Raw genomic sequence first — 15,314 nt, 5'->3', positions numbered from 1 at the left:
GATCTTTTTTTTTTTTTTTTAATTTTATTCATTTCAAACGGGCTGAATCCGGCCTGCGGGCCGTAGTTTGCCCACGGCTGACTTGTATGCATGCATATAAGCCTAACCAATGGACACAGACACTAGGGAGGTGAGGGCACAAATGAGGGTGGGGGAGCAATGGGAGGATACGGACACATATGTAATACCTTAATCAATAAAGAAAAAAGAAAAAGAATCATCTGATCTGGTTGAAGTCTACTGGTCTTTGATATAGAATGTCTGCTATGACCTGGTTAGCATTCTCCACCCTTGGGAACATATCCTTCTAAGGAAATCAAGGGAAGGAAGAACAGACCTTATGAAGACCGTTTCCAACTGTGATAAGAGCTGTTATGCAACAATAAAGTAAAGCCAGCCCATGACCAATACAAACCATTTCCTTTCCTTTCTAAGAAACACGTGTGTCTGTCTAGTGCTGAGGCAGAGCAGGAGCGCTGGCTGGAGGAGTCCGAGAAGTGAAGCTTGACATGGTGGGCGCGCTTGGCCACAGTATGCATGCACAGGGAAAAGCAAGGGGGTCCACAGAGTCTATGGCAGGGCCTGAGGCTGAGCAGGCAGCAGATGCATGCCCTCCAGCAGGAAGGGGGTCAGGCTTGGGAGGTGCCGGAGTCCTGGACAGCCCCTCTGTGTGAAGTCCTTGAAGCCAGAGAAGATGCTCTCTCAGGAGCAGCCAGTGGGGATCCTGGTTCTCACTCTCTGAAGGCCACCTGAGAGCCACCCCGGGGCTGGGAGGATGCAAACAGCAGGCACCTGGGGAACTCATTATGTGGGGTTCATTTGCCCAACCCCAGGTTTAGCATTTTGGGAGCCTGAGGGAAGTTGTACTTCAAGAAGAAACAGCACTAGAGGCTCTACGGTGGTTTATTTAGGTGAATTTCATTTGCTTGAATAAACACACTGTGGTAGCTTTTCATTTGTGCCTTGAAAATTTGTAGTTTACAAATCTTGGCAGCTTAAGCACAGAGCCATTATACCTTGATCTTAGCAAGGTTAAGCCCTTTTTCTTATATAGACAGGAACTCTACCCAGTTTAAAAATCTGGTTTTCTGTTTGGAATAAAAGTAGTCCAATATGGCCATGGTGGTGCAGGGGCCAGTTTGTGCTGCCTGTCTTTCTGCCCTTCTGGCATTCAGAATCCAAAGGACACAGTCTTTAGCCCCAGGGTCCTCTCTTGGGGGCCAGGAAACAGAGAGGAACTTCTGATCACTCTGCTCTGTTTACCCAGAATTACCTGCTCTCCTTTATTTGAGAGTCTACACTTCCCTTGGAGACTTTTCATGAGTTAGTTTATTGCTTCTTTAGTGTTTTCTTAGTCTCATAGGCAGCGCTTACCTGTGGCCATTCGCTCTTCAAGCACTCAGCATGTGCTGGGCCTGTGCTAGCTGCTGGGAAGGCAGAAATGATGAGATGCTCATTAGCCTTTGAGGAGATCACTGTTTGGTGGTAGGTGATAGACATTATAATAAACTGAAATAAATACCATGTGTCAGTGGGGTGGTGAGGAGATGGCCCTTGATTAGACTCAAATTGATTATAGAAAATAATTCTGTAGGTAAAGTAAGGTCGAGCTATAAAAGTATTTAGAGTAATTACACTTTACCACTTTTAAGGGCCTCTCAGGTGATTTCACTTTACCCCTCCTGTTCATAGTCTTCAAAGTCCCTTGTCCTCTGACCTCACAAGGACCACCAGCCTTACAACCAGCTACCTTGAACCCTCTTCCTGACTACCTGGTGATTGTGCTTCTCTGTGGGGAAACGACACACTTCAGCACTGGGACTCAGTAGATTGATTGGGCAGCTGCGTGAAGATGGATTAAGGTTGGTGAGAAGAGGCAGGGAGACTGCTGATATAACGAATCAGGCCAGAAATCAATTTGAATTAACCTGGAGGAATGGCAGTGGCCCAGAGAGAGACAGATGTTAGAGACATTTGAGGTAAATCAATAGGGCTTGTAACTGAATCGATGTGTGGATCAGGGGAGAAGAAACCAATAATTTTATAAACTATTCTTATCAAGTTCAACTCCCTAATTGTTCACAAATATGCATAGCTTCCTATTTTAACAGATAAGTCAAACAAAATGATCTCTATATCAAATAGTCTATCATTAGATATGATTGGTGGCTATAGGATCTCAATAAGAAAGGAATGGAGTTGAGCAAGATAGCTCAACATTTTATGATGCCATTACTTTGGGACGTTAGATTTTGGAAATGGGGCACTGGGTAGGTGGTACAAAAATGTGGTACCTGGGGAAAAAGAAGAGGTATTCAGAGTCAACTAGCATTGACTGAACACTTAACAAGTTTTTTTTTTCTTTTCTTACGTAATCCCTCTAATGACCCTGTTAAGTCAGTGGTATTGTCCCCATTTTATAGATGAGAGATGTTCATAGCAGTGTTATTTACAATAGTTAAGGTCTGGAAACAGCCGAAGCACCATCAGGAGGTAGTGGATAAAGAAGCTGTGGTACATTTACACAATGAAATACTATGTGGCTGTGAAAAAGAAGGGTCTCTTACCCTTTGCAACAGCGTGGATGGACCTGGAGACCAATATGCTAAGTGGAATAAACCAGTCAGATTATCACATGATCTCACTTATATGTGGAATCTAATGAACAGAATAAGCTGACAAACAAAACAGGTTTAGAGGCATGGAACAGACTGAGAAATCTCAGAGGGGAGGGGAGTGGGGGGACAGGAAGAGATTGATCAAAGAATTTATATGCATACCTCAAGGACACAGACAATAGTGTGGTGAAGACCTGGGGTGGGGCAAGGGCTGGGTGAAGGGGGGAAGTGGAGTAAAAATAGGGGACATCTGTAATAATGTCCACAATAAAAAATAAACTTAAGAAAAGAGAAATACTCAGGCTCATATGCTATTAGGAGCCAGAGACCCAAAGCTAAGAGGTAGATATGTAGTATATTTATCAGTGCTTGGGAACAGGCAGTACATAACCTCATTAGAACTCTTTGAAATCCTTAGGGAGCAGTTAAAGGAAGGCTTGAAAACTGGGCAGCAGGTCTTATAATAATCAGTTAATCTTAAGCCTTATTTGTGGATACCCGTTTGCAGATTTTCTTTCTTTTTTTCTTTTTCTTTTTTTAATATATGTTTATTGATTTCAGAGAGGAAGGGAGAGGGAGAGAGAGATAGAAACATCAATGATGGGAGAGAATCATTGATTGGCTGCCTCCTGCACACCCCGCACTGGGGATCAAGCCCACAACCCAGAAATGTGCCCTGACCAGGAATCAAACTGTGATCTACTGGTTCATAGGTCAGTGCTCAACCATTGAGCCATGCTGGCCGGGTTCCTTGCAGATTTTCTGGTAGCTTTATTAAAATGGGTAGCTATTTGACCTTAGAAGTAGAAGGGAGTTCCAACCCATGAGAAAGGAAAGGAAACCATAATATTGAAATTACAAACTGAAAATAACTGAGTTTTTAAAAACTTCTCTGAAAAAGACTGAAAAAAAAGTGTCTGGAGTAGATGATTTTAGTTTTTCTGAAAAGAGAAAATATATTGAGGATTGCATAATCTATGTCTTTTGGCAATTTTGTATTTTCCATCTGATATATTTTTTAATATCTCACCTCTCTTGATCTTTTACATTTAGTCATGAACTATAATACAATATAAAATACTACAGTTATTATAAGCATTTTGGTCTTTTTCCAAAGTAAAAAATTATTTTGCAATTACAGTTGACATTCAATATTATATAGTTTCAAGTATACAACACAGTGGTTTCAGCCGTGGGCAAACTATGGCCCGCGGGCTGGATCCGGCCCGTTTGAAATGAATAAAACTATTGAAAAAAAAGACCGTACCCTTTTATGTAATGATGTTTACTTTGAATTTATATTCACACAAACACTCCATCCATGCTTTTGTTCCGGCCCTCCGGTCCAGTTTAAGAACCCATTGTGGCCCTCGAGTCAAAAAGTTTGCCCACCCCTGGGTTAGACATTTATATAACTTACTAGAGGCCTGGTGCACAAAATTTGTGCACTTTTGGGGGTGGGGTCCCTCAGCCCAGCCTCCGCCCTCTTGCAGTCCAGGAGCCCTCATGGGGAGTGGGCCTAAGCCATCAGTCAGACATCCTTAGCGCTGCCGTGGAGGCAGGAGAGGCTGCTGCCCAACTCAGGGCTTCTGGCTGAGCGGTGTTCCCCCTGTGAAAGTGCACTGACCACCAGGGGGCAGCTCCTGCATTGAGCATCTGCCCTCTGGTGGTCAGTGCACATCATAGCGACCGGTCTTTCTGCCATTCAGTTGATTTGCATATTAGCCTTTTGTTATATAGGATGAGGTGATCCCCTCCATAAGTCTAGTATCCACCTAACATGATGCGTAGTTATTAGAATATTATTGACTATATTCCCTATGCTATACTCTACTTCCTGTGACAATTTTGTAACTATTTATACATCTTAACCCCTTTACTTTTTTCACCCAGCCCCTCAACCTCCCTCCCATCTGGCAACCTACATTTTGTTCTCTATATTTATGATTTGTTTCTGTTTGGCTTGTTCATTCATTTCTTTTTTCTTTAGATTCCACATATAAGTGAAAGCATATGGGATTTTTCTTTCTCTGTCTGATTTACTTCACTTAGCATGATACCTTCCAAGTCCATTTATGTTTTCACAAATGGTAAGATTTCATTCTTTTTTATGGCCAAGTAATAGTCTGTTATATATGTATCACTTATTCTTTATCTACTCATTGAAGTATGCTTAGGTTGCTACCATATCTGAATTATTGTAAATAATGCTGCAATGAGCATAAGGGTGCACATATTCTTTCAAATTGGTGTTTTGGAGTTCTTTGAATAAATACCCAGAAGTGGAATCTCTGGGTCATAAGGCAGTTCCATTTTTAATTTTTTTCCCCTAATGGCTACACCAATCTTCGTTCCCGCCAACAGAGTTCCCTTTCTCTACATCCTCTCCACCATTTGTTGTTTGTTGATTTATTGATAGTATCAGGTTTTTGCTGTACAAAAAGACAACTGATTTATGAATATTAATTTTGTATCCTGTTACTTTACTGAACTAATTTATCATTTTTAATTTTTTTCCAGTGGAATCTTTAGGAATCTCTATTTATAGTATCATGTCATCTGCAAATAATGGCAGTTTTACTTCTTCCTTTCCAACTTGAATGCCTTTTATTTCCTTTTCTTGTTTGATGTGGCTAGGATTTCCAATACTATTGTTAACTTAAAAAACACAGTCAAACCTGTAAAGAATTTTTGTGAGTTTATTCTAGCCAAACTGTTGACAATTGCCAGGAAGTAGAATCTCAATGCATTGAGACAATATGCCAGGGAATGGTGGTCTTTCACCTATTTTTATAAATTACCATCAAAGGAGGAGACATAAATAGGTTACATGAAATTGATTGGTGATGGATTAGGAAGGTGGGAGAAATCAAAGCAGGGAAACCTCTGGGATTGGATAAAAAGTAAAATGATAGACACATGCTTCTTTTACATATGTGGGCATAGGATAGTTTACAGCCAACAATTAGCACGATAACAATAACAATAAAGGAATTTGTCATCTCTGCCCTGACACCCTGGTACATTGGTTGTGCCCTGAGAGGTCCGGAAAAAGGGAGGTTACAAGTTACCCCGATATTCCAAAGGTATGTTATCTAGATGCAAAAAGACAATAGGCTCAGTTAAAATCAAAGTTGATCTTTGTCAGGGAAGATACCGGCCTAGGACATGACTACCCACCACAGGCTGCTTTTTAATGAAAACATTTTAATTTCAGACCATCCTTTGTGGTTACTTTAGGTCTGAGTTTGCAAGACCGCCATGCAGGCCTTTCCCGAGCTAGTCAGGTTAGCATGTGGCCCCTTTTCATCCACACTGTGTTGAAAAAAAAGTGGTGAAAACTAATATCCTTGTCTTGTTCCTGATCTTATGGAAAACACTTTTTAGCTTTTCCCCATTGAGTATAACCTTAACTGTGGACTTGATTATGCTGAGGTGTGTTCCCTCTATTTACACTTTGCTGAGAGTTTTTATCATAAATGGACATTGGGTTTTGTCAAGTGCTTTATCTGCATCTATTGATATGATCATATAGTTTTTACCCTTCATTTTGTTTATGTGGTTTATCACATTAATTGATTTGTAGATATTGATCCAACCTTGCATTCCAGGAATAAAACCCACTTGATCATGATATATGATCTTTTTAATGCATTGCTGAATTAGGTTGGCTAATATTTTGTTGAAAATTTTTGTATCTATATTCATCAGGAATATTGGCCTGTAATTTTTCTGTAAGGCCTTTGGTTGTGGTATCAAGTAATGCTGACCTTGCTCAATTCTGGAAGTAGTTTGAAAAAGATAGGTGTTAATTCTTCTTTGAATGTTTGGTAAAATTCATCTGTGAAGCTCTCAGATCCAGCACTTTTACTTATTAGGAGTTTTTTTTTATTACTGATTTGATTATATTACTAATCCCCTTGGAGCAGGACTTGTCTCAGCAGGGCTCTCTGGTGCCTAATGAGTTTTACCCCTTCAATGTGTCACTCGTGGATGTGGTTGGGTGGTCCTTCCATGTGAAACCATCCATCCAGCAGGTATGCTGGCGCTGGGGCCTCCTAGGAGGTGCAGGCCAAGGTTGCCACTGCCTTTGCCCTGCCCATTTACACTTGGTACAAAGCACAGTGATCTGCAGATAGTTGGCACTTGTGCTGGGCTTGGAGGTGTCTGGGAGAGGCCAAGTTGTGCACTGAGGCCCTGCCTGGGGCCTCTTAGCTAGTGGCAGGGGGCACCTTGAGGCTAGAAGCTATTTATTTGGGATTTGTTAATTTGTGAAAGATTTTGGAAAAGTCCACAGCACGAGCAAAGACAGGCCACTTGTATGAAAAGGCGCCTGGAAACAGCGTTGGGGGGCCCACCAGTTCCCTGGGGCAGGGCTCTCAGGGAATCACCTCTTAAGGCAAATAGTGTTGATGGAGATTCAGATGCGGTGCCTGCCTGCTGGCTCTGTGGGGGGAGGGCTCAGTCAAGAAACAATGGCCAGCACTTCTGTCTGGGAGAAATCTGTTCACCCAACCCTTCCCTCAAAGACAGACAGTTCATTGCCTCTCCGCATGTCCCTGGTACCTGGGGTTGTCACCCCGGTGTTGGAACTTAAAGCGATGGAGTCTAAGTAATCTGCACAGGACCTTTCTGAGGCAGCCTGGGATTCCAGCAGCCTCCACCTCCCTCAGCCGCAGGCCCCGCTGCTTTTCACAGCCAGAAGTTACAGGGGCTTCTCCTCCCAGCACTAGAACACTGGGCTGGGGAGCCTGGTGTGGGCCTGGGGCCTCTCACTTTTCAGGGGAGACCATCACAGCTGAGATATTCCTCCTGATTTTTAATTGCCACACAGGAGTGCAGGACCAGCCTTTTCCGTGTTTCTGAAACCGGACAATCAATGGGTCTAGACCAGTGATGGCGAACCTATGACACGCGTGTCAGAGGTGACACGCGAACTCATTTTTTTGGTTGATTTTTCTTTGTTAAATGGCATTTAAATATATAAAATAAATATCAAAAATATAAGTCTTTGTTTTACTATGGTTGCAAATATCAAAAAAATTTCTATATGTGACACGGCACCAGAGTTAAGTTAGGGTTTTTCAAAATGCTGACACGCCGAGCTCAAAAGGTTCACCATCACTGGTCTAGAGTAACTGCCTGTTATGAGACATGGTTGAATCATATATGAGCGTTTATTCCAATAATGCCCGCAGTATGGGAGAGCAGCAAGTCATCCACAAAAATCTGCCCCCACCATAAGCCACTTGCTTATATTGGGTAGAAGGGCAAAGATTGCGTGGGGAAGCAGGCAAAGGGGATAAGAACGGGTATGCAAAATGGGCAGTTTACAGGCAATGTGGCTGGGTGTTTGCAAAGGGCTGGCGCCTCTGATTTCTGAAACGAGGCTGCCCATCTTTCCAGGGTAACAGGCAGCTCCAGATGGAGAGGATGGGTCGCATTTCCAGGGGAGCTCCCAGGCCCCACGTGCAACTCCCAGCCAGGTTAGAATGCGCCTTCTTTAAACAGAACAGAACAATCACGGTTAACAGAGCATAATTCATATTTCTAACCATTATAGCTGGTCCCCAACATTCTATTTCTGTGCCAGCATTTCCATTTCTATCAGCCTCAATGTGGCTTCTGTATCTCCTTGGTTATGGGACTCCTCTTCAGCTAGAGTTCAGGTGGTTCTGGATGGCGGTGGCTCTGTTGTTTGCTGTTATTCTGATGTGTTCTTGGGAGGCATGTGTACTGCACTTACCTGCTCCACCCCCCGAGGGAAAGCCTCCTGGTTTTGTTTAGTTTTGTTCTGATTCATCACAGCTGCTGGAGGTTTTATTTTTAAATTAATTTTTCCAAAGTTCCAAATTTAAAAATAATTTCTATTATTTTATATTTACTTTTCTGTTTTAAATAATTTCTACGTATTATTACTTGTTTCTACCTTATTTGGGAATGTTTTGTTATTCTAATTCAAGCTCTTTTTATTTATTTATTTCCCCTCTTATTTTATAGTAAATACATAACTTTAGGTTTCTTTCTCAGAACGACTTCAGATGGTCCTCGATTTTTTTGTTGTGTAGTGCTTTTGTTAAGCTGTGGCATATATTTTTAAAATTTTATTTTTATTTCTTTTTAAACTAATGGTTTCTTTAGATTTTTATGTTAAGGGAATAAACTTGATACAAAAGTCAAGAGCTCAGGTCCTAGGACAAGCATGCCTGGATTATGCCCCACTTGGCCACTTATTATCTGCCTTGGGCAAGTTGCTTAATGCTTCCGTGGCTCAATTTCTTTATTTGTAAAAAGTGGAGAATAATAGTGCTTCCCTCAAACAATTGCTGTAAAGAATGAAGGAGTCAATACTGAATGTGCTTAGGATAATGGCTGGCATATTAGAGTAAGTATATGTAAGTGTTTATGAAGTAAATGTTCAGTACTTCATGAAGTGCTGAGGGTAATGAAGGTTTTGGCTACTCGGGCAGTTGACTTCTTATTTCATGACATCGTGGCTCATTAAAATTATTTATATGACACCAGTGTTTCGGAATTTGTTGAGGCATCCTCTGAGGTCAAATTAGTGAACCTTCTCTGTATGAAGGTTAGAGTTTCAGATTAGGCTTCTTACTTGTAACTTTTTTTTAGCTCTCTTAACCCATAGATTGTTTTATTAGTCAGTATCCAAGAAAAATATGCTAATGTCTCCTGCTATTGGTGTTTCTAATTTCTCCCTATTGTTTTATCAGTTCTTTAAAAAAGATTTTTTGTTTTGTATTTTTATTGATTTCAGAGAGGCAGAGAGAGACAGAAACATCAATGATGAGAAAGAATCATCGATCAGCTGCCTCCTGTATACCCCCACTGGGGATCCAGCCCATGACCTGGGTGTGTGACCTGACTTGGAATTGAACCACAACCTCTTGGTTCACAGGTCGAGCAAGTCACACCAACTGGGCTGTCGGGGTTTTTTTTTATAATACACTAGGGGCCCGGTGCACGAAATTCGTGCACTGGGTGTGTGTGGGGGGGGGGAGGGGAGTGTCCCTCAGCCCAGTCTGCCCCCTCTCACATACTGGGAGCCCTCAGGCATTGACCCCCATCTCCCCCCGATCACTGGCTCTGGCCCCCACCCAGGCCTGAGGCCTCTGGCCCAGGAATCATGCCTGGGCAGGGGACCCCCATCTCCCTCTGATCGCTTGCTCCACCCCCCGCCCAAGCCTGACGCCTCTGACCCAGGCTTCAGGCCTGGGCAAGGGGACCATCATATCCCCCCAATCCCTGGCTCCGCCCCCCGCCCAGGCCTGATGCCTCGGCCAGAAGAGTTGACCCTCATCACCCTCAAATCACCAATCACCGGATCGGCCCCTTGACCAGGCCTGAGGCCTCCGGCAGAGGTGTCAGGCCTGGGCAGGGGACCCCCAGCTCCTCGCGGTTGCAGGCTCCGCCCCTGCCCAGGCCTAACGCCTCTGGCCTAGGCGTCCGGCCCGGGCAGCGGGGACCTGCAGCTGCAGCGGCCCCGCGATCGTGGGCTCCGCTTTAGGCCCAGGCAAGGGACCCCTAGCTCCCGGGACTGCCAGCTTCGACCGTGTCCAGCTCCCATCGCTGGCTCCACCCCTACTTCCTGCTATCATTGGCCAGGGCGGCAAAGGCACCTGATTCTCCGATCATGGCTTGGGGGCAGGGCAAAGGCGGCCCCAGGGCCGCCTTTGCCCTGCCCCCCAGCTCTTAGCTCCCCCCTGGGTTTCTGATCACTGTCAGTGGCAGGGGGCTTCTTCCTGCTTTCCCTTTCGCCTCCCTGCATTGTGCCTACATATGCAAATTAGCCACCATCTTGTTGGCAGTTAACTGTCAATCTTAGTTGGCAGTTAACTGCCAATCTTAGTGGGCAGTTAATTTGCATATAGCCCTGATTAGCCAATGAAAAGGGTACCATCGTACGCCAATTACCATTTTTCTCTTTTATTAGATAGGATGTTGAAGCTATGCTGTTAGGATCTTATAAATTTATTAATGGAATGTCTTCCTGGTAAATTATAGGGTTAGTCAATATTGTAAGTTCCTTAGTGGTTTTCACTTAGAATAATATTTTGTCTAATATTAATAATATTACAACTTTTTTGTCAGCATTTTCCTGGATACCACTTTATACTCTTTATTTTCAAACTTTCTCTAGCATATTATATTAATTGTGTAGTGTCAGATTATTAAAATTTATTCTCAAAGCTTCTGTATTTCAATTGATTAGCTTAATTTATTTCATTTATTATAATTCTAGAAATTGTTAGATATATTCTTATTTTTATTTTCTATTTACTAAAATTTCTTACCCTATTTGTTTCTTGGCCAGTTTTCAGTTTGACCAAATTTTTCTGTTTTATTTTTTATTTAGAAAGTTATATATACACCATTTCTATTTATACAACAGTAAACCTTAATGTTAACAATTTAATTTTATTTTTGGTAAGTAATCCAAATCTAGATATAAAAGTACAAAACAGTACTACATTATTAAAACATGCAATTCTCTATTTACCCAAGATTCTTGCTTCTTAGAAGCAATTGCTTTGAACTCTTTTACCTGTTTTTCATGTTACTTACCTGCATATTTCTGCCGTATTATATGTAAATGCATATGACAGTATTTTTTACTCCCTAAATTCTAGGCATTATCTCTCGCCTTTCTAGCTCACTTATAACAATATCTATATACACATAAGCACAAATATCACATACTTCTATTGTCATTTTCCCAGTCAAAATTAAATCAGTGTTCAGAACATATCCTATATAATAAAACCCTAATATGCAAATCAATCCAATGGTGGAACCACTGGTCGCTTGATGCACATTGATCACCAGGGGGCAGACACTCAATGCAGGAGCTGCCTTGGTGGTAAGTGCACTCCCACAGGGAGAGCGCCACTCAGCCAGAAGCCAGGCTCACTGCTGGTTAGAGCAGCAGTGGTGGCGGGAGCCTCTCCTGCCTCCTCTGCAGGCAGGTGATAAGGAGCAAGGGGTTCTGGACTGTGAGAGCCCGGACTGCGAGAGGGCACAGGCCAGGCTGAGGAACCACAACCCCCTTCTCCCCCCCCCCCCCAGTGTATGAATTTTGTGCACTGGGCCTCTAGTATTATTATAATATGCAAATTTTTATAACTGAGCCATGCAGCATACAATGTGTGTATATCTTTCAGTGCAATTTTTGTTCTCTCACTAAATTTTAGTAATTAAACCTTTTTACTTATTTAGTTTTCAGGTATCTATAATTAATCAAGCTTCAAATCTTTCACCAGAATAGTAAAACCTTTTATATATAGTTTATCATAGTCAAACATGTCCGGTAATATTCTCAAGTCATTTTTATCTATCTATCTATCTATCTATCTATCTATCTATCTATCTATTGTAGTTAGTTGGCCTGCTAGTTAGTAATTTTTTAATTTCATATTTATTTTTTTCTAACTTTTCAATTATATTTGGCATTCAATGTTATTTTATATTTGTTTAGGTGCATAACATAGTGGTTAGACAATTATATAATTTACAAATTGAACCCCCTGATAATTCTAGTACCCACCTGGTACCTACATAGTTATTACAAAATTATTGACTATAATTCCTATGCTGTACTTTACATCCCATCACTATTTTGCAGTTTTTTAATCCCTTCATCCATCTTTTTCAACCAGCTCCCACTTACGCCACACTCATTTAACAGTACTCAGTTTGTTCTGGAATTTTTCTTTATCCTTAGAGTTTGGGTGTTAGAAGATGATACTCTTCAATGTGTAAACACTCCCCCCCCCCCCCAGTGTGCTAGTCACTCAATCTGGAAATTCATGATCTTCCATATTTTGAAATATAATTTTTATTGATGTTTTCTTTCTTTTATTTTCTCTATTCATTTGGAACTCATATTTGTTGTACATTAAACTTCTTCTATCAATCCTGACATTTTCTATTTTCTCTCTTTTATTATCTGTTTTCTTCTTTACTACATTTTCTGGAAGATTTCCTCAACATTCTCTTCCAATCTTTGAATTTATTAATTAAATAAATTGTCTTTTTAAAAATATTTATTGTTATTGAAGCCTGTTTTTATTTTATTGATGCACTCTATTCCTTTATCCCTTAAAGGATTATATATATATATATATATACATACATATATATATATATGCAGCATTTCTCTAATATTCTTTCTAATTTCTGAACACCTTGTTGCAGGATTGTAAGAGTCAAAGGAGGAAAAGGAGACTGGGAAGAAAGTCTCTCTGCTTCATATATAAAATATTTCTTTATTATTTTATTTTCTACTAGCATTTCCCTTCAGTTCTGCAAATATCTCTGGAAAATATAAATCTCCAGTATTTTACTTGAATGTGACAAAGACATTGACCTTACTATGCAGAGTAAGAATGAAACCTCCACTCTATATATTCTGGAAGAACCACATTTAGAGAATTAAGAAAATTGGAATAAAGCCATCGTCAAGAGCTGTGAAGTGCCTGAGATTTACCTTACTTGCAGCCTTACAATTTTGCCTTCCACTTTTTCACAAGCTCAGGCAGAAGGCATGACACTCCTGGGTCTGAGACAGGAGGCATTATTACTCACAGCAATAGTATTGTCATTTGCACCAGTTCTTACAGAAGCACACAGAGGGAGCCTGGAAACATCTTAATATGCAGTGACTTGCATTAGAAACGTGGGGCTCTGACTCTGGGGAACTTGAATCTGCTGTAATGTTCATTAAACGTGCCTATTCTTTGCTTCAGAGGAAGACACCATCTCTGTGTTCTAAGGCTGTTAACTATACAAATATTCTTGCAATAACCATCTGGAGCAGTAGCAATCAGAGCCTCTGCTCACAAGACATGCAGAATACAAGAGCCCCAAGGAGAAGTCACAGGTCAAACATGTACAGCAAAGTCTCATGGGGAAGGATGCTGTGCTCTGTGTTGCAGTGGGTGGGGGTAAATGTTGGCTTCAATCATAAAGTATAGGTACATTGAGCACCACATATGGGAGAAAACAGCATGGCTTTTATAAGGGGAATGTATTCTTTAAAAGCCTAGATGAACCATTTGCTATATACATTAAAGAAATAATTTAATTTTGGTTTCAAAAACTTGGAAAGGCTCTATCTCTAAAATTTGAGCCATTAAAATAATTAAAAACTTTTATCTAATATGGGTAGATTAGAGTTTGGTAATAAAGGATATATGGTTATTTATCTTAATGAGAATGTGTACACTCCTCAAAGTTGTAAAGATATGAAGTTAATGAAAATAAATGGAAAGAATTTCTTTGCAGCTCACAGGAAGAGGAAGGTAAGATTCAGTAAAAAATGAAAAATAATACATTAAATAAAAGGTCGTAGCGTATGATAAAGCACAAATGGCTTTCTTAGGGAGGGGAGACCCAGAGCAGGAGCAGTCATGAGTTTCTCTTTAATAGTTAGGAAGGCCTTTTGGGTCCTGGCCAGTGTGGCTCAGTGGTTGAACGTCATCTGTGTACCAAAAGGTCGCTGGTTTGATTCCTGGTCAGGACACCTACCCAGGTTGTGGGTTCATGTGGGAGGCAACCGATCACTGTTTCTCTCCCTCTGCCTTACTCTGTTGTAAAATCAATAAAAACATTAAGGAGGAGGAGGAGGAGGAGGAGTAGGAGGAGTCGTTGTTCCAGTCTAGGGACTCTAGGTCTGTTCACTTTAAAGCCACATAAAGCGGTTTTTCAATCAGTTCAAAGTTGGGGATCTGTATCCTGCAAAATCTTAGATGATGGGTGGCTGCTATGGCTACCTGAAAGGTAGGGTCCCTCCTGTCTGGGGGTAAACTTCTCTGTCCTTGGGCGATCTCAAATCCCAAGTACTTACACTGGGCTGGGATATCTGAGCCTTTTTCTGGGAGACTTTGTATCTTAGATCTGCTAGAAAGTTCAGAGTTAACATGGTGTTCTTGTTACAGGCCCCCTCATCTAGGCTGGCAATAAAAGTGTCATCAACATACAGAGTTCCTTTAGCCAGTTACAGTCTCTCAAGTCTCCAGCTGAAATTTTTCCAGATAGTGTGTGGGAGTTTTTAAATCCCCGAGGAAGCACTATTCAGCAAAAGGGTTTTTGTTTTGTTTTTGTATTGGAGGTTGGGTCTTCCCATTCAAAGGCAAAAGCATTCCTATGATACAGGACTTAAGGGTATACAGAAGAAAGCATCTTTCAAAACCAATACTGTAAGCCAGAAAAACACCCCAGATAAGGTGGTTAGTCGTCTGTAAGGTTTGGGGATCACCAGATATATGTCCTCTACTATTTGGCCTATAGCTTGTAAGTCTGAACAAATCAGTACTCACTAGGGCCTGGCTTCTGTACAGGAAGAATGTCATTGTCAAGAGCTAAATTCCTTTCTTTGCTTGTTCGTTTAGCTCTTGTTTCAAATGAGAAATAATGGCCTTTTCCTGTGGATAGATCTGCACTGGGACAGCTGTCTTGACTTGTCTTGGCCTGTCTTAGGCTCAAACCTTCAAAGTTAACTACTCTCAAGATAATATCTGGGATTTTCTTAGGGATGGTCTTGCTCCCAGAGCTTAATAAGGCCACCTGTAAAGCACAGGCATTTTCTGGAAAAAATTTTAATGTCTATTCAGTCAAGGGCAATGATTACCCTTGCATTCAGTTTGGTCCGTAAATCTGATCCTAGGCGTGGAATCGGGC

Source organism: Myotis daubentonii, chromosome 18, assembly GCF_963259705.1.
Source record: "Myotis daubentonii chromosome 18, mMyoDau2.1, whole genome shotgun sequence".
NCBI lineage: Eukaryota > Metazoa > Chordata > Mammalia > Chiroptera > Vespertilionidae > Myotis > Myotis daubentonii.
This window is presented reverse-complemented; position numbering follows the sequence as displayed.